At 36.5% G+C, this 18975-nt stretch overlaps 1 long non-coding RNA gene across 1 annotated transcript in view; it reads right to left on the minus strand.

Moving 5' to 3' along the window:
* Nucleotides 1-2895: 2895 nt before the first annotated feature.
* LOC145269659 (uncharacterized) overlaps nt 2896-18975 on the minus strand; it is a 36743-nt gene continuing 20663 nt past the window's right edge. Inside the window, exon 3 of the long non-coding RNA XR_013865161.1 lies at nt 2896-7509. This is a non-coding gene — a long non-coding RNA (uncharacterized LOC145269659). The remainder of the gene's footprint in view (nt 7510-18975) is intronic.

The following is an 18975-nucleotide window of genomic DNA, read 5'->3' on the forward strand; positions in this document are numbered from 1 at the left end:
AATTTAGCCAACTTCAAATTCTTGGGGGCCAGTCCTATTTTGTCTCGATTAATCTTTCGGAATCTGGATATTCCTCCTTACTCTGCCACTAATTATAACTCCAACAGCTATGATGTTACTTCATACACTGGTATCATGCGGTTCAATTATTTACGAGCTAAACGTGGCAAGTTAAAGCCTCTTAGAGTATGTCTTAACTTATCGGAAACATTAATTCCAAACTTACCCGATTCGTATTTCCTTAATAATCACGACTCTCAACAAGAGTTAGTCAATGTATTCACTGAGGAGTGGAATGACATAAAGAATGACCCAACATATACAAGTGCAATCATTAATTGTCAAACCAAAGCCTGGGAAAAAGCTGACGATCTTAAATTCTTTGGGGACAAAGGCAATGGATCTGAAACTATCCAAGAAAGATTGGATAAAATAGTTGTCAAGGAAATGACTGCCAAAGTTGCAGTAGCAATATTAATTGAAGCAGCAAAAGGACTGCCTGACAACATGCTACTGAAAACAAAGGTTCCTATAGTTGAGTTAATTATATCATTCTCAAAACAGGGCAATGTAACTCAACGCTCACTCAACAAAATATTATCCGAACTTGTGATCTCTAATCCCAGTATAGCATCAGCAGTGGATCTCGATAACATCAGATTGATATGGAACACATTCTATGATAAATTAGATGATTCTATTGCATTAAATTTATTTGCAAGATGGGTAAGTCTATTACCTAGTGAGGCTAAAAGATTCAAGTGGACTATTGAGCAAGCAGCAGGTGCAGGTCTTACTAGTATTGAGTCTATCGGAAGGGCATTCCAAACATTTCCTACATTCCATTCGTGTGCGATGATCAGATTATTTCCTGATGAGCATCTCAAGGTACTTAAAGCACTAAAATTAGTAGGATCCAATAAGTATTATGGCTTCAAAAAGGATTTCGGTGAAGTAAAAGCAACAAATTATCCTTCCTTTACGTATATAGCTGTTAAACTACTCATTGAGCTAGGAGGTGAAACATCACTGAATAATTACAAAGGTGTTCCAACAATCATCAAATATAAGGATATTGTTGACAATCTTATTCAAGAATTCCGAACATCTAGCTCTGACGGTAAAAATATTAAGGATCCGAGTACTTCAGAAGAAATCAAAATCATAGATGATTTGGTTAAGGCAGCACAAGTATTGCATGTTCGTTAAGTCTCTCACTTTGATCTTTACATTATTCATGTTCTTTCAAAATAACATATCCATTCTGTTAACATCCCATCCCATTTATCCTGCCCCAGGAAAGAGTGATTATCTCCCCTTATATGAGGAGAGGGCCGCCAAGGGTAAAACCCCGGATGCGACAAGTCAGATTTTCCCTTTGAGACCAGTCGCACGTGTTAGCGCTTGCTATAATAAAGTTTTATCTCATAACACATTCATGTCTGGACCTTGGTTATTTCATCTTTAACATCTGGTAGCAGAGCGTACGAAGATAAAAAAAAAAAAAAAACATAATGAGTTCCAGAATATTTGAACCACCACGACTAAACCCAGCATTTTACGATTCATGGAAACGAGAAATTGAACTATGGAAGATAGCAACGAACATTCCGCCTTCAAAACAAGCTCCCGCTGTATTTCTTTCGCTCACCGGACAGTCTCGCGCTGCTGTACTAGAAATGGACATTTCATTACTGAATGCCGAAGAAGGAATGGACAATCTCGTCGAAAAGCTGGATACACTTTTTCTTCAGGATAAAAACCAGTCTGCTTTCATATCCTACGAGAACTTTGAAAGTTATCAGCGTGAACCTAACGCTTCCATAAATGACTACTTAATCCAGTTCGACAGGCACGTAGCGAAACTCAGGGAATTTAAAATAATTTTACTAGAACCCGTATTAGCCTATCGTGCGTTAAAGTCTGCCAATCTCAACCCCGAAAACGAGAGATTAATACACGCGACAATAAACAACCTCACTCTAAAAGATATGGTTCAACAATTAAAAAAAATTTCATGTGAAAACTTAACCACGGCTAGACGACAAAACATTTCCATAAAAAATGAAACTGACAACGTCGTTTTTAGTGAGGCAGACACACAGACACAGGACAACAGTGAAATACTATACACGAGACGACGTCATGCGTATAAGCCTGCCTCTCCCCCTCACTTCATGCGTAGTAGCAGCACAAATAATGGCTGAGGCCGGCCACACAATTATAACCGCTACCCAAATCGAAATTTTTCGAATAGTCAGACTCCCGTTTGTTACGTCTGTGGATGCAAATTTCACTATGCCAAAAAGTGTCCTTATTCCCAAAATAATCACCATTCAAGAGAAAATATGGTATTATTAAATGAACATAAAAACGATATTTCCGGCAGTTGTGAAGACATCACTAATATAGTGTTGCTTAATCGACGGGAGTCGGAGAACTCACTTTTCGGAGAAACCATAAATTGTGCTATTTTGGACTCTGGTGCGTCAGCGACGGTATGTGGAAAGAAATGGTTGGACTGTTTTCTTGAAACCTTGTCCGAGGACTCAAAAAAAGACATTCTTTATGATGAGGGCACAAAATACTTTAAATTTGGAGATGGTATGAAAATAAAATCTCTACAAAAGGTAACTTTGCCATGTGTCATTGCAAAGATGAACATTAAAATAATGAGTGATGTTGACGCTGATATCCCTTTGCTACTAAGCAAGATGGCCATTATGTTTTAATTAATATATCAATAAACATTTTTATATATTATAAGAAATATTTATATATTTCTTAATCCAATCATAGGAGAAAATATGTTCTATGACAGTTACAACGGCTGTGACAGTTTCCATGCACACAGGTGGATTTCAGTTTTTGGAGCAGAGTCTCCTGCTGAATGCCTGCAGAAGTTGGCTGAAGGCGCGATGGATAAAAACATTGTCAAGCATGTCTTCCTTCAGTGCATACCACCAGAATATAAGATGGCAATTGCTGCACAGGATAAGTGCACACCAGTCGAACAGTTGAAAAGGGCTTCTGAACTCATTATAAAGAGAATTATATTTTATTTGTTAATGGTTGGTTTCTGTTAATAAACCTCCGTTTGTTTTGCATGTAAGTCTTCTTTTTATTTTTATTTATTTGTGGAGGAAGTTAGTTCCTAAAAAGGCCTGACGACTCCCACAGATGGCAATTGCTGCACAGGATAAGTGCACACCAGTCGAACAGTTGGCTGAGATAGCCGACCACATAGGTGACATAATGTCTACACAGTCGTCAACAGTGGCTGGTGTTAAGACGTCAGAGAAGGACGAGCTGCTATCAAAATTAATGGAGGGGCAGAAGAGATTGGGAGTTCGCATGAATAAAATGGCGAAGGACATTGTTGCTTCTCTTTTGCCCGCTAAAAATTCCTCCAATGTGTGCCAGTTGACACGGTTAAGATTCGGATTAAAAATTGTTATAAAAATAAATACAATTTAGGCGCGCAGTATGATTATGATGGCGCATGAAAAATAAAAAATAACTCCCACGCAAATTCCGGCATGGCCTTATATATTAAATCGACTCAAAACGAGCGGACGTAGTACAGAGCACCCTACGTGATGTTTCCGTTCAATGGGATTTCTCCAAGGACATTTTTCTAAAGTTTTCTTTTTAAGCTCGCTGGGAGCCGGTCCAAATAGTATTTAAGCACACACAAACATCAAATCTCTCTTTCAACTGCATTTTCATTCGGACGTTCCACGCGTGTTACTATCACTCTTCCATTTTCACCGCTCCGCGTGCTTCATGCAATTTCACAGGCGAACATTACCTATTGCCTCTCTTAACATGTTTTAACATATGAACAGTTCAACAAAAAAAGACATTCTCCTTTTTTTTATACGAACACTTAAAAAGGACTTCTGAACTCATTATAAAGAGAATTATATTTTATTTGTTAATGGTTGGTTTCTGTTAATAAACCTCCGTTTGTTTTGCATGTAAGTCTTCTTTTTATTTTTATTTATTTGTGGAGGAAGTTAGTTCCTAAAAAGGCCTGATGACCCCCACAGATGGCACCAGTCGAACAGTTGGCTGAGATAGCCGACCACATAGGTGACATAATGTCTACACAGTCATCAACGGTGACTGGTGTTAAGACGTCAGAGAAGGACGAGCTGCTATCAAAATTAATGGAGGAGCAGAAGAGATTGGGAGTTCGCATGAATAAAATGGCGGAGGACATTGCAAGGCTTACCTTAAAAGAGAAGCAACAGTGTGGTGGGGCTCGCAGCCACTCCAGAGAAAGGGGGCAGGATAGGACAATGTGCTGGAAGCACAAAAAGTTTGGGGGCAAAGCAAATTCATGTATCCCACCTTGTAGCTATAAGAGTCTGGGAAACACCTAAATCAACAGAAAACTGCGGCATCAACTGTTGGTGCATCTCGTTCTGGTCGCCTATTGTATGTGGTAGATAAAACTCGGGAACATCATTTTTAGTGGACAGAAGAGCACAGGTGTCTCTCATTACCATGACTGCAGCCAACAAGAAATCTCCTCCCTGTAAGTTCACACTACGAGCCATAAATGGGTCATTAATACACACATATTGGGAGAGGTGTATGGACCTCAATTTGGGCTTGTATAGACCATTTACCTGTACTGACCAAAGATGTAGGTCACAAAACCAAAACCACTACTACCATCCTCTTCAGCACTATATGAACCTTCCTCTTCCCTACAATGTAAAAGACAATTCTCACTCCTTAAGCCTTCCTTACACCTAGTCCTCCTGCTTACTAACTCCTCCACTACCAGCCTGCTGCTACCATCCAAGTAGAGCACGCTGGTGCCTTTTCAACGAGAACGAGGCAGAGTTCACTGAATCAACGTCCAATACACACATGTTTTGACGACTGCTATACTCATGTCATCTTACAATGTTCGCAGTGTTAACAGAAAATAAAACAATCCTTAAAATTAGTATTTGTGTTGTGTCTTATTCAAACGAGATAACAGCAAACATTTACAATGGTGACCCCGCCTAAAGAACACTGCACCTCGTCAAAAAAACTTTGCACTAAGAAATGAACAACGTAAACTGGGCTCGGACCGAAAAGAAATGAAACACTTATGAATCTTCAGGAAAATACAAGTGACTACTCAATTTCACATTGCAAACGTTTCAAAAAGAACCTTCGACGTAAGTACAACAATATTATATTCCCCCCCCCTTCCTTGCCTACACACACAAAAAAGAAAAGATACGCATATATATACTTTTTAAAAAGAAAAAGAAAGAAAATGGAAGAATCCAGCGTTCAACAAATAAACCTAAAAAACCCTGAGTTTATGGAAACGGCAGTAAATGGCTGGTTTTCCATTCTTGAAGCCCAATTCCACCTGCGCAACATAACGTCAACAACCAAATTTTACGCTGTCATATCATCCCTGCCTGCAGAGGTGGTAGCTAAAATACCAATAAATATTTTAGAAGGCAGGAAATATGAGGAACTAAAATACTCCTTCATTGAGTCCCACAAAAGGACCAAGCCGGAATTGCTCGACAAACTAATGTCAATTAACACTATAACTGGCCGTCCTTCCGCATATCTTCAAGAGATGCTGTCTATTGCAAAAAGGATAGGTATTGGCAAAGATTGTTCTTCATAAATTTTTGCAAACCTTACCCACAACAATTTCCCCGGTCATTGCCTCACAGAAAGAGCTAAACGCATCTCAACTAGGAAAACTAGCGGACGAACTAATACTCCTGTTGAATAATATAAATGCAACAGCATTTACCACTCAGCATACTGACAAAAACAAGAGCAACGTTCGGATACCGATAGGTGTTAAATCATTTTTCCCTGAACAAAAAACAAAGATATGCAGAGCACATATTTCACGCTGTTACAAGACGAGATCTTGCCCTGATGCGAGAAACGGAAGTTTTTGTCATATCAAGTGCAAAGGAAAGGGGATTTTGAACATCTGCGGGGTAGTCCGGGCAGCACTTCCGGAAAAAAGAAAAAAAGAAGGGGATAAAAAAAAAAAGGCAACACGAGGCCGGACAGAAAAAATATCACAGCCGCTGCGGGATCTTCCATTCACAAGTGAAAGGTATTTTATTGTGTGCTTTTGTGTTTATTTGATAGTTGCCGTATCACGCATCATCTCCACAACATCACAATCAGACGAGCTGCGCCTATACCCCACGTCACGGAACAACCACGTCTTAAGAGACGAGCTGTCTCTAAACGCTGCTCTCGCCTCTAGACGACCCTTACAACTTAACAAGACTTTACTGTGGCTATTATAGATGCCGGGAAGGATTCAACATTACCTCATCTGATTTGTGGTAAATAAATATATTTCAATCTACTCAGTTATCGTATTCTTGTTTTGCAACCATACGCATTTCTCGCCCACAATACATAGAATATAACAACGCCCACCCACACCAACAAAATCGGAAAACTAGTAGCACAAGCCATATCCGTCCCCTCAAGTTCGCCACTACTACAAGTCAAAGCAAGGCTAGCGACAAAAACATTGAAATTTATTGTAGATACGAGTGCAAGTATCTCGATAATACCAGCAGCCATGATAAACGGTGTCACATTTGAGAAGGTCATTTTCCTGGACATTTGTCATCGCAAACGTCACCAATCCCTTCCTCGGACATGATTTCTTAAATAAATTTGGCATTACAATAGACTGTAAAATTAGAACAATTTACGACGCAGTTACTAACACCAAAAAAAAGTTACTATTAAATGCTGCAGCACCAGTAAATGTGACCATAAATGAAATAGAACTGCCGGTATTCATTAGAAAAAGCCTGGATAAACCCCCAGAAATTATCTCGATGCACACCAACAAAAACAGTGAGTACTGTGGTGTTTATCACAGAATCGATACAGGCAGCTACTCCCCCATCTTCGCTAAATCCAAACAACTGTCCGCTGAAAGGCTGGCGGCGATGAAAGAGAAATTTAAACGTTTAATAAAAAAAAGGTGTAATAACCCCTTCAGACAGTGAGTGGTCAAGCCCACTACATCTGATACCCAAACAAAGAGGAAGTTACTGCTGCTGTGGAGACTACCACGCCTTAAACAGCATCACTAGAAGTGACAGATACCCCATCCCCAATATAAACTCCTTTACGGCTAAACTCGCTGATAAACAGCGATTTTCGAAAATTGACTTGATTTCGGCATATCATCAGATTAAGATGCACCCGATTGTTATGGCGAGATGAGCAATTCACCGCCGGAACTTTTTATCGAAAGAACGTTATCACCGGTTACCAGTTGTGAGAGCCTTCCCTGGGCGGGAACACTTAAAAACGTAACATGCTGTCTCTGTAAATATTCTCAATAAACTTCACTATTTCTTTATTAACTTCAGAACCTCTTTATCCATTTATTTTCCTGGTGGAATACCTTTCTTGAATATCCTTTATTTACGGCCACCCACCGCAGGAATACTGGCGACGAAGATGAGATACGAACTGTAAATTCATCTAAAAAAAAAAAAAAAAAAAAAAAAAAAAAAAAACACATGTGGTAACCGAGAACATTCTGAAAATTGTTGTTCACAAAGTTCACTTTTAATTGAAGAAAAAGCTTCTTAGAAAGCGAAAGACTGGTGTCTGCCACAAATTTACGCAAGTAAAAAATAATTTTTATATTATTGACGAGTTAAACTCCGTTTTTCTCTTTTTAAACTCCTAAAGAGTTGACGTTATATAACGTGTGTGTGTGTGTGTGTGTGTGTGTGTGTGTGTGTGTGTGTGTGTGTAAATTGTGACTTTCTTCATGATTAACGGACGTGTTTTTTGTATTTGGTTAATACGATAAAAAACCAACAAATGAACAATACTGAGGAATCTGTGTTTATTTAATAAAGAAAAATTTTTAAAAGAAGTTTACGTGTGTCTGCTGAAGTAGACGAAAAAAGAGTCTCTTGAAATTTTGTCAAGTGTTATTTTAACGGTGATTTTTTTTTTCGGAACTTTCCTATGTGTTGACAATTTTCTGTGAAAATAAGCATCTTGTTTTTGAACAATATTTTTTTTTTCTTGTCTATGGTATACGTTAACTTGCTATTGATACATTTAAAAAGAAAATGACATCGGAACAAATAGCGACGTTGACGAAAACGTTAACAGAGTTTAATCGCTCAACAAAAAGCCCAAATGGATTTTCAAAAACAAATGCTAATTCAACAAGAACATTTCGAAACTCTTGTAATACAACAAACGACGGATAATCGCTTATTTTGTGAAACGATTTTGTCAGAAAAATCTAAGGAGGGTGCATCCAGATTTTTTTTCGGCTGAGAGTATCGCTTTCAGAGTTTAAATATGACCCAGAAAAAGGTGACACTTTTCCAGCCTATTATCGTAGGTTTGAAACGATATTTACAAAACGATGCGAGAAGTGGTCAGATGAGGAAAAAAATAACACTATTACTACAAAAAATGGGCACAGAAGAAAATACTAAATTCACGAATTTGATATTGCCTAAAAAAACGGAAGAGATCTCTTTTTCTGAAACGGTGAAAATTTTGTGTTATATTCGGTGAAAGAGATATTCCAAACAAAATGACCATTTTCTGGCAGTGTTAAAAAGTGAATTCCCCAAAGTTTTTTCAGAGGGATTAGGAGTGTGCACCAAAACTGAAGTAAATTTTGAATTAAAACAGAATGTGAAACCTGTTTTTAGATCAAAAAGAAATGTGCCTTTTTCTTCAAAAGAAGTTATTGAAATTGAACTAAAAAGACTACAGAAGAATGGTGTAGTCGAAAAAAGTTGACTATTCTGAGTGAATTGACTTTATTTTGGCATATCATCAGATTAAGATGCACCCGATGATATTCCAAAAACTGCCGTAATCTCGCCGATGGGACTATCAATACAAATACATGCCGTTTGGACTAAAATCTCAGCGGCTACATTTCAAAGATATATGGACAAAATTTTCTGAGATATCGACTGTGTTTTCATTTATATAGACGACATATTGATCTTCAGTGACAATGAACAATCTCATAAACAAGATATCGACACAGTTTTTCAAATCTTAGAAAACAACAGCCTAAAAATATCACTTTCCAAATCCATCTTCAATGTGACATCTCTTGACTTCCTAGGATTTAGAATCCACTCAAAAGGAATCACACCAACTGCAAATAAAGAAATAGAATCTTTTCCGTGCCCTAAAGATGCAAAAAGCCTACGCAGATTTCTTGGTATGGTAGGGTTTTATAGAAAATTAATACCAGGATTTGCAAAATTAGCCTTACCCTTATCTGAGAGAATGAGACTAACACCGAAAGGTTTAATCACCTTAAATACCTCGGAAAAAGAAGCCTTCTCTACTATGACAAAAATACTGGGTAACCTAACAGAATTACCCCACCCTCAACCAACTTGTACACAGTATCAACTGGTCATAGACAGCAGCAAAGATGCAGAAGGTGCTGCCTTACATCAAGTCATAGATGGAACCCCAGTACCAATAGAGTTTTTCTCGAAAAAACTCACAGCAACACAGACGAGATATTCCACTTTCGACCGTGAACTTTTAGCAGCATATTTGGCCGTATTACACTTTCGCCACATAATAGAAAGTCGCGAAGTATTGCTTCTGACAGACCATAAACCAATATGCGGTGCATTTCACAGTCTAAAACCTGCAAAATCAGATAGGCAACAAAGACAACTAGCCATTATCACAGAATTAATCTCAGATATTGCCCATGTGAAGGGTGACCAAAATATAGTCGCAGATTGTTTATCTCGCCCAACATTTACTGTACAAATAGATATGTACGACCTCCCAGCACTTGCAGATGCACAGAAAACAGACACCGAAATACAGTCCTATCCAGACTTAAAGAAATTCACATTATATGGAAAAGATCAATTTGTGTTATGTGATACATCAACGTCATACCCTAGACCTTTTGTACCATATACACTACGGAAATCTATCTTCGACAGCTTACATTCAGTATCACATCCTGGAATAAAATCATCTATCAAAATGATTAAGGCTAGATTTTATTGGCCACATATGGATAAAACAATCAAAGAATTATGTGCATCATGCACATCTTGTCAACAAGCAAAAATATACAGACATACAAAATCACCAATTCAAACGTTGGAAATACGATCATCAAGATTCCATACCGTACACATTGATATAATCGGACCATTACCCCCCAGCAAAATGTGCCAACAATCCTTATACAAATCCATGTCGATATGTTTTAACATGTATAGATCGAACCAGTCGATGGATAGAAGCACAACCCATAGCAAATATTACAGCACAAACTGTAGCAGAAGCTTTTGTTAATATGTGAATTACTCGCTTTGGTGTCCCAATACATGTCATAACTGACAGAAAGCGAACTACTCCTTGAATTGTCAAAAATTATTGGATTCTATAGGCTACGAACAACATCTTATCATCCACAATGCAACGGACTTATAGAAAGGGCCCATAGAACTATTAAAGCAGCTATAATGGCCCGAAAAGAATCTTGGATTTCAGCTCTACCAATAGTCCTCTTGGGAATTCGAAGTATGCTCAACTGCTCCAATTTTTCCCCCATTTTATGCGGTCACAGGTACACAAATGTTATTACAACAACTAATGATTGGTACAGAAAATACAGAAACAATTAAATAAAATTTTACAAGAGAACTACACAAAACTATGGCAAAATTTGATCTGACAGAGAAAAATCAACAAAGAAAGCATACGTACCTAATCAACTTCAAACCGCGTTCGAAAACCATTAGAAGCATCCTATTCATGTCCTTACATTGTACTCGAACGAACACCGAAATATTTCCTAATAGAAAGAAACGCAAACATGCATACACAGGTTTCAATAGACCGTTTGAAACGTTACATTGCAAACAAGCAAAAATGTATGCAAAATACAACTACCAACAAAAATAAAAAAACCCGACACTTCACTTCCTGAAAAAGTGCAGGAACATAAGATAAAAACAAGACCAAAGGGGGTTCTCCGCTTCATCTAGTCAGCGAAGGCCCTAACACATGGCGTGCATGTGGGGACTACAGAGCACTGAATGCTGTTATCAAACCAGAAACCGTGTGTGTGTGTGTGTGTGTGTGTGTGTGTGTGTGTGTGTGTGTATTTACATGGTATGTCGAAACTGTGGTAAACTCAGTCATTTCTCCAAAGTTTGCCATTCTATGCCAACACCTTCACATTCTACTTCTGCTATTATGGTAGCCGATGCTAAAGGTGGTGACAGGTGCCCCCCCCCATTACTAAAATTGTTGAATTAAAAGGAAAAAAAATTAACTGCCCTCATAGACACCAGCAGTTCTGATAACTTTATCCGTGCTTGTATTGTAAAAACAATGAAGCTGTCTACTTCAAAACGTAATTCCATAGTACTACACATTCAGGACACAACAGCAGTGGCCCAAAATAATTGTTTTTTACAAAATTAGACTTGACTGAGACCTTTTATCTAACAAACGAACTTAAGAATATGATCGCTGACGGTTAATTCCACGTCATCCAACAATTTCGAACTTGTGCACACAATGATAGAAAAAAATTTAAACGCCTTACTTTGCTTCCTGCACAAACATAACATTAATCTTTCCGATCAAGAAATTACCGAACAGCAATAAGAATTTCTCAAACACCGACCTAATTTCCACCTATTTTAGTAAATAGCTGAAATAGAACTTATGAAAACTTTGTTACCTTAGAGAATTAAGAAAGAAAAAGAAAAAAAAAAAAATCACCACGCGTCTTCTATTATATAAAAGACAAAATGTGCGTGTGTGTGTGTATGTGTATGTATATATATGTGTGTATTTGCATGGATGTATGTGCATGTGTGTGTATGTGTGTGCATATGAATGTATGTGTATTATGTATGTATATGTATGTGTGTATGTGTATGTATGTGTATATGTGTGTATGTATATGTATATGTGTGTATGTGTATGTGTGTATGCATGTGCATGTATGTTTGTGCATGTGTGTGTATGTGCGTGTGTGTGTGCATGTGTAGGTGTGTGTATGTGTAGGTGTGTGTATGTGTGTGTGTATGTGTGTGTGTGTATGTGTGTGTGTGTGTATGTGTGTGTGTATGTGTGTATGTGTGTGTATATGTGTGTATGTGTGTGTATGTGTATGTATGTGTGTGCATGTGTATGTATGTGTGTGTGCATGTGTATGTGTGTATGTGTATGTGTGTGTGTGTATGTTTGTGTATGTGTGTGTGTATGTGTGTGTATGCATGTGCATGTATGTTTGTTCATGTGTGTGTATGTGTATGTGTGTATGTGTATGTGTGTATGTGTATGTGTATGTGTGTATGCATGTGCATGTATGTTTGTGCATGTGTGTGTATGTGTATGTGTGTGTGTATGTGTATGTGTGTCTACCAAAAACTTTTGACACTCACGAGATCAGTATTGTTTTGAAGCTCAATGTCTTGGATGACAAATATCGAAAAATTGGTCAAAAACATTCACTTCTTACTGAACAACAAAAAGAATTCCTCAAGTCTCTTCAACCTAATTTCCAACGTTTAATACGCAAAAAAAAAAAAAAAAAATAGCCGTGGCACAAGAATTAGTGCCACATTCCACTTTGAATATTCATACAAAAAATGAATTGTGAGGCTGCCCTTCCTGCTTATGGCAAGTGTTACAACTGTGGAGGGAACATCACTTTAAGGATGATCGCCGTCATTGTCCTGCCCGCGATAAGGTATGTCGAAACTGGTAAACTTGGTAATTTCTCCAAAGTTTGCCGTTCTACTATGCCGACACCTTCACGTTCTAATTCTGCTATTATGGTAACTCATGCTAAAAGTGGTGTTAGATGCACCCCGCCCCATTACTATAATTGTTGAATTAAAAAGAAAAAAATTACCTGCCCTCATAGACACCAGCAGTTCTAATCATTTTATCAGTGCTCGTATTGTATAAATAATGAAGCTGTCTACTTCAAAACGTAATTCCATAATTTCTGTGGCATTATCCGCCGTTTCCCTCAAACTATCGGATTATTGCACGGAGAACATTTCCTTCAATGGTTGCGAATATAAAGAAATTGATTTTACAGTGCTTCCTGATTCTTGTATGGATATTATACTCGGAATGCCTTTTTTTTAAAACTATATCAAGGTATCACTATTTCTTTTGGTGGACCTCGGGATATTCTAAACATCTGTGGCCTAACCATCAGCTGAGCATTCAATGCAACCAAATACCACATCAATAAAACTTGGTTCTTCCTCACAACTATCAACACATGGAACAATGCTATCACCTCAAGAATTGCAAGAGGCAGGTGATGAACAACTTACATCGGAAGAACTTTGTAACGCCATAGAGGAAGTATAATCGATGAACATAGAAGAAAGACCAAGACTGACAAAAATCCAAGCTTCAAGAGCGATCAACGCAGTAATTAAAAACGTAAAGGTCGCTCTCAAGAGACATATCCTTCACGGAGCTGAATCAATTCACATATGCTGCAGGATTGTATATTGTGAGAAAAACACTGCCTCAATTCCAAAAACAATACAAGTCCAAAGAAACAAAAAAAAAAAAAAAAAAATTACATCAGCATGGAAAAGGAAGCTCCATAAACCACTGAACAAATGAAGAAAAGAATTATCTCAGATAATTCAATTCCTTATTGTCCCTAAAATGCGATGGGGGGGGGGGGGCGATTAAAGAATACCATATACAGATTCAGTTTCCAATACCAAATGAAAATAGAGGAGATGGAAAAAGCTGCAAAAGAACTAGAATGCAAGGTACCAGCAAAAGGATGCCAAAAGGATCAAAGCAAAGGAGAACAAACTGAAGGCAAAATATGGTAATAAACTCTCCAGGAATGATGCAAGGCAATTCTACAGAAACCTTGTAAAAGACAAAATCAGTGTGGAAGAGCCACCAAAAAAGACCTGGGAGTATCGGAGGCCTTTGTTTGAGGATGAGAGATCTAGCAACTTTTTTCTACATAGGCATCACCACTTATAACGGCCAAGAGGCCACTCGAGGATAAGGCTTAAAGAGTGTACAGTAGAAATTGGACAATATAGTAACCATTAGTAATAGAGATTCGGTAAATTTCTTAACTTATATGGAACGGCTCATCAAAAACTTGTTTACGTTAGACTTGAAGACAACCATATTGTAGTTAGCTGGAAAGCAGAAAAACGGAAGACAATTCCATAGGCGTGCAGTTCTAAGAAAGAAGCTTTGTTCATGGAATCTACGCTTAGGTTTAGGCACTTAGACGCCAATTGGATCCTGGAAAAGTATTGGAGGACTCCGGAGGGTAGAACAAATCAAAACAAGCAAGAAATGCCAGAACCAAAAGCAAAGCTAACATCTACAAAAATGCCGAAACCAAAGATGATGGTAAAACAAAAGGTGGACAGATTCCAGAATAACAAAAAACCTGGAATTGACAATTTATCGAATTTCTGATTTCAAGAAAAACTTACAGCACTCCATATTCATTATGGTAGCTGCTTCACCAGACTGATGGAGGGTGAGGAGGCCACACCAACATGTCTATTAAAAGGTTATACCACCCTCATACCTGTTGTATACATCGAATGATACAAGTTATTTCCCCTTGATTGGGATTATTCGCATCATCGTTGCGAAGTTGCATCCCTGTGTCTGTTTTACACACATTTTAATGCTCTGATGAACTCATTGCACTTGTGCCCCATCTGTTGTATACATCGAATAATACAAGTTATTTCCCCTTGATCGAAATTACTCTCACCATCACCATCGCCTGCAACCTCCCACCACAGAATCACGTGGTATATTGTAGTAGCAAAAACCTTTTTCAGCGTTAATAAAGTTTCTGTTTCGTTCACACATGTGTCTCTCTTCTCTTGATGTTCTCACTAATCCTTTACTAATTCAGCCACACCTGTATCCACATAAGACAACATGGTGTCAGGAAATAACTACGAACATTAACAACCACAAACGACAAAAAAAAAAACTATGGAATTTCTGCCACACCTCATAGAACTTAACTTTTCATCCAACAATCTCGGACAAGAATGGGAATCATGGAAAAACCAATTCCAGTTATTTTTACAAGCAACAGAGTCAAATTAAAAACCAGAGAAGGTTAAACCATCGATAGTATTGACCTGTATAGGAAATAAAGATGTCAGAAATTAATTTTAGGCTGAACAGTTCTTTCTCTTTTCATTTCTTTCTCTTTTCATTTCTTTCTCATTTCTTTCTCTTTTCATTTCTTTCTCTTTTCATTTCTTTCTCTTTTCATTTCTTTCTCTTTTCTTTCTCTTTTCATTTCTTTCTCTTTTCTTTCTCTTTTCATTTCTTTCTCTTTTCATTTCTTTCTCTTTTCATTTCTTTCTCTTTTCATTTCTTTCTCTTTTCTTTCTCTTTTCATTTCTCTTTTCATTTCTTTCTCTTTTCATTTCTTTCTCTTTTCATTTCTTTCTTTCTTTCTCTTTTCATTTCTTTCCCTTTTCATTTCTTTCCCTTTTCATTTCTTTCTCTTTTCATTTCTCTCTCTTTTCATTTCTTTCTCTTTTCATTTCTTTCTCTTTTCATTTCTTTCTCTTTCTTTCTCTTTTCATTTCTTTCTTTCTCTTTTCATTTCTTTCTCTTTTCATTTCTTTCTCTTTCTTTCTCTTTTCATTTCTCTTTTCATTTCTTTTCATTTTTCTCTTTTCATTTCTTTCTCTTTCTTTCTCTTTTAATTTCTTTCTCTTTTCATTTCTTTCTCTTTCTTTCTCTTTTCATTTCTTTCTCTTTCTTTCTCTTTTCCTTTCTTTCTCTTTTCATTTCTTTCTCTTTTCATTTCTTTCTCTTTCTTTCTCTTTTCATTTCTTTCTCTTTTCATTTCTTTCTCTTTTCATTTCTTTCTCTTTTCATTTCTTTCTCTTTTCATTTCTTTCTCTTTTCATTTCTTTCTCTTTTCATTTCTTTCTCTTTCTTTCTCTTTTCATTTCTTTCTCTTTCTTTCTCTTTTCATTTCTCTTTTCATTTCTTTCTCTTTTCATTTCTTTCTCTTTCTTTCTCTTTTCATTTCTTTCTCTTTCTTTCTCTTTTCATTTCTTTCTCTTTCTTTCTCTTTTCATTTCTTTCTCTTTCTTTCTCTTTTCATTTCTTTCTCTTTCTTTCCCTTTCTTTCTCTTTTCATTTCTTTCTCTTTCTTTCTCTTTTCATTTCTCTTTTCCTTTCTTTCTCTTTTCTTTCTTTTTCTTTTCCTTTCTTTCTTTCTTCATTTCTTTCTTTCTTCATTTCTTTCTCTTTTCATTTCTTTCTCTTTTCATTTCTTTCTTTCTTTCCCTTTTCATTTCTTTCCCTTTTCATTTCTTTCCCTTTTCATTTCTTTCTCTTTTCCTTTCTTTCTCTTTTCATTTTTCTCTTTTCCTTTCTTTCTCTTTTCATTTCTTTCTTTCTTCAGTTCTTTCTCTTTTCATTTCTTTCCCTTTTCATTTCTTTCTCTTTTCATTTCTTTCTCTTTTCATTTCTTTCCCTTTTCATTTCTTTCCCTTTTCATTTCTTTCTCTTTTCATTTCTTTCTTTCTTCATTTCTTTCCCTTTTCATTTCTTTCTCTTTTCATTTTTCTCTTTTCATTTCTTTCTTTCTTCATTTCTTTCTTTCTTCATTTCTTTCTCTTTTCATTTCTTTCCCTTTTCATTTCTTTCCCTTTTCATTTCTTTCTCTTTTCATTTTTCTCTTTTCATTTCTTTCTCTTTTCATTTCTTTCTTTCTTCATTTCTTTCTCTTTTCATTTCTTTCTCTCTTCATTTCTTTCTCTTTTCATTTTTCTCTTTTCATTTCTTTCCCTTTTCATTTCTTTCTTTCTTCATTTCTTTCCCTTTTCATTTCTTTCCCTTTTCATTTCTTTCTCTTTTCATTTCTTTCTCTTTTCATTTTTCTCTTTTCATTTCTTTCCCTTTTCATTTCTTTCCCTTTTCATTTCTTTCTCTTTTCATTTCTTTCTCTTTTCATTTCTTTCCCTTTTCATTTCTTTCCCTTTTCATTTCTTTCTCTTTTCATTTTTCTCTTTTCATTTCTTTCTTTTCATTTCTTTCTTTCTTCATTTCTTTCCCTTTTCATTTCTTTCCTTTTTCATTTCTTTCCCTTTTCATTTCTTTCTCTTTTCATTTCTTTCCCTTTTCATTTCTTTCCCTTTTCATTTCTTTCTCTTTTCATTTCTTTCTCTTTTCATTTCTTTCTTTCTTCATTTCTTTCCCTTTTCATTTCTTTCCCTTTTCATTTCTTTCCCTTTTCATTTCTTTCTCTTTTCATTTCTTTCCCTTTTCATTTCTTTCTCTTTTCATTTTTCTCTTTTCATTTCTTCCACTTTTCATTTCTTTCTTTCTTCATTTCTTTCTCTTTTCATTTCTTTCCCTTTTCATTTCTTTCCCTTTTCATTTCTTTCTCTTTCCTTTCCACCCCCTCACTTCCTATGAAACTGTAACAGCTGCTGCTGATGCCGCGCGTGTTGAATTTCAGTTGACGGTTGGAAAGAGGATTTTGCCGCCAAAATACGAATTAACCGCCAATTTAATTAGTTGCAGGCAAGATTTTGTAATGAGCAGACGTGTCTGTAGACTCAGGAATTTGAAACAACAGTCCTAGGAATGGGACATGTTTCAGGTCGGGCAGATAAGCCCTAAAAAAGGATAATTAATGGAGACGCAGACAAGAAGCCGAGAATATACGGATGTGTCACGTCTCGAACAGGAACTGTTCTAAAAGACTGTAGAACAAGTGCCGAAGAAGAGTAACTATGCCTAAAGCACAAAGGCATGAACGATCAGGCAAGATCTCGAGAATCACGAGTAATCAACGGAGAGCTAGACGGATGCTGCTAGCTAAGATAAAATTGTGTTGAATGGAAAACCAAGAAAAGGATCCTATCTACGGAAATTATGTCTTCTACAAAAGAAACATTTGCAGTAAGAAAATCGTAAAGATACAAGGGAAGTAATCGCGATTCGACAACATTGGATGGTGGACTCTTTTTTCTTTCTTTCCTATCCTTCAAAAAATATATTCTACAAAGTAAGTCTTTCCTTTAATTATTGATGCTCTCTCTAACTGTTAAATGGCTTGTTAAGAGCGGCATAATGGGACATTATTATGCAGCTCCCCCCCTCCTTTTATGGGTTCTACACCCAGGAGTTTTCAGTCGATGTTATAAGAATGAACTTTGAATATTAGGACTCAAAAAAAGAACATTTCGTTTTCATTTTTTTTTTCCTTCTCTGTTAATAAATGTAATTTGTGTGTTACTTAAATAATTGCATTGTTTTCTATTTCTTTTTTTCCTAATGTGTTAAGCTGCTACTTAAAGAAGACTTACGTGATCGGCTTTGACTGTTACTAGGTTAAAGTTGCGATAAAGAAAAATTTACTACACCTTCAATTTTGAGAACGAAGAACAGAAATACAATTTGAAAAATGTGATAGAAAAATTTGATTTGCATTGCCAACCAAGAAAAAAACTTAATTTTTCTCACATACAAATTCTTGACTTGCAAACAAAAATAAATGCAGAGATTTGATGACTATATCACCGAACTGCGGAAAAAAGCAAGCAAAAGTGAATTTGGAGAACTTACCGGGAGACTAATAAAAGACATCCTCATCTGTGGCATTAATGGCAACATGCTTCAAGAAAGAATGCCGAGAGATTTAGAAAAAGCAATCCAAGCAGGGCTCAGTGCCGAAGAAACGAATAGACACTCTAAAATAATGGCCACGTCAGACACAGAGAATATATCGCTAATTCGAGACATGAAGAAAAACAGAATAACAAAAAACAAGATGTCTGCCCATGCAATCTTTAAACAAGACAAAAAAAAATTAGGTTGAATTACCCCTTACCTCAGTCAAAGTAATGAAAGCCTGTCACCTAAAACTTAAATTTCAGTGAAAAC

This window comes from Euprymna scolopes, chromosome 45, assembly GCF_053919585.1.
Source record: "Euprymna scolopes isolate OS-2025 chromosome 45, ASM5391958v1, whole genome shotgun sequence".
NCBI classification, from domain to species: domain Eukaryota; kingdom Metazoa; phylum Mollusca; class Cephalopoda; order Sepiida; family Sepiolidae; genus Euprymna; species Euprymna scolopes.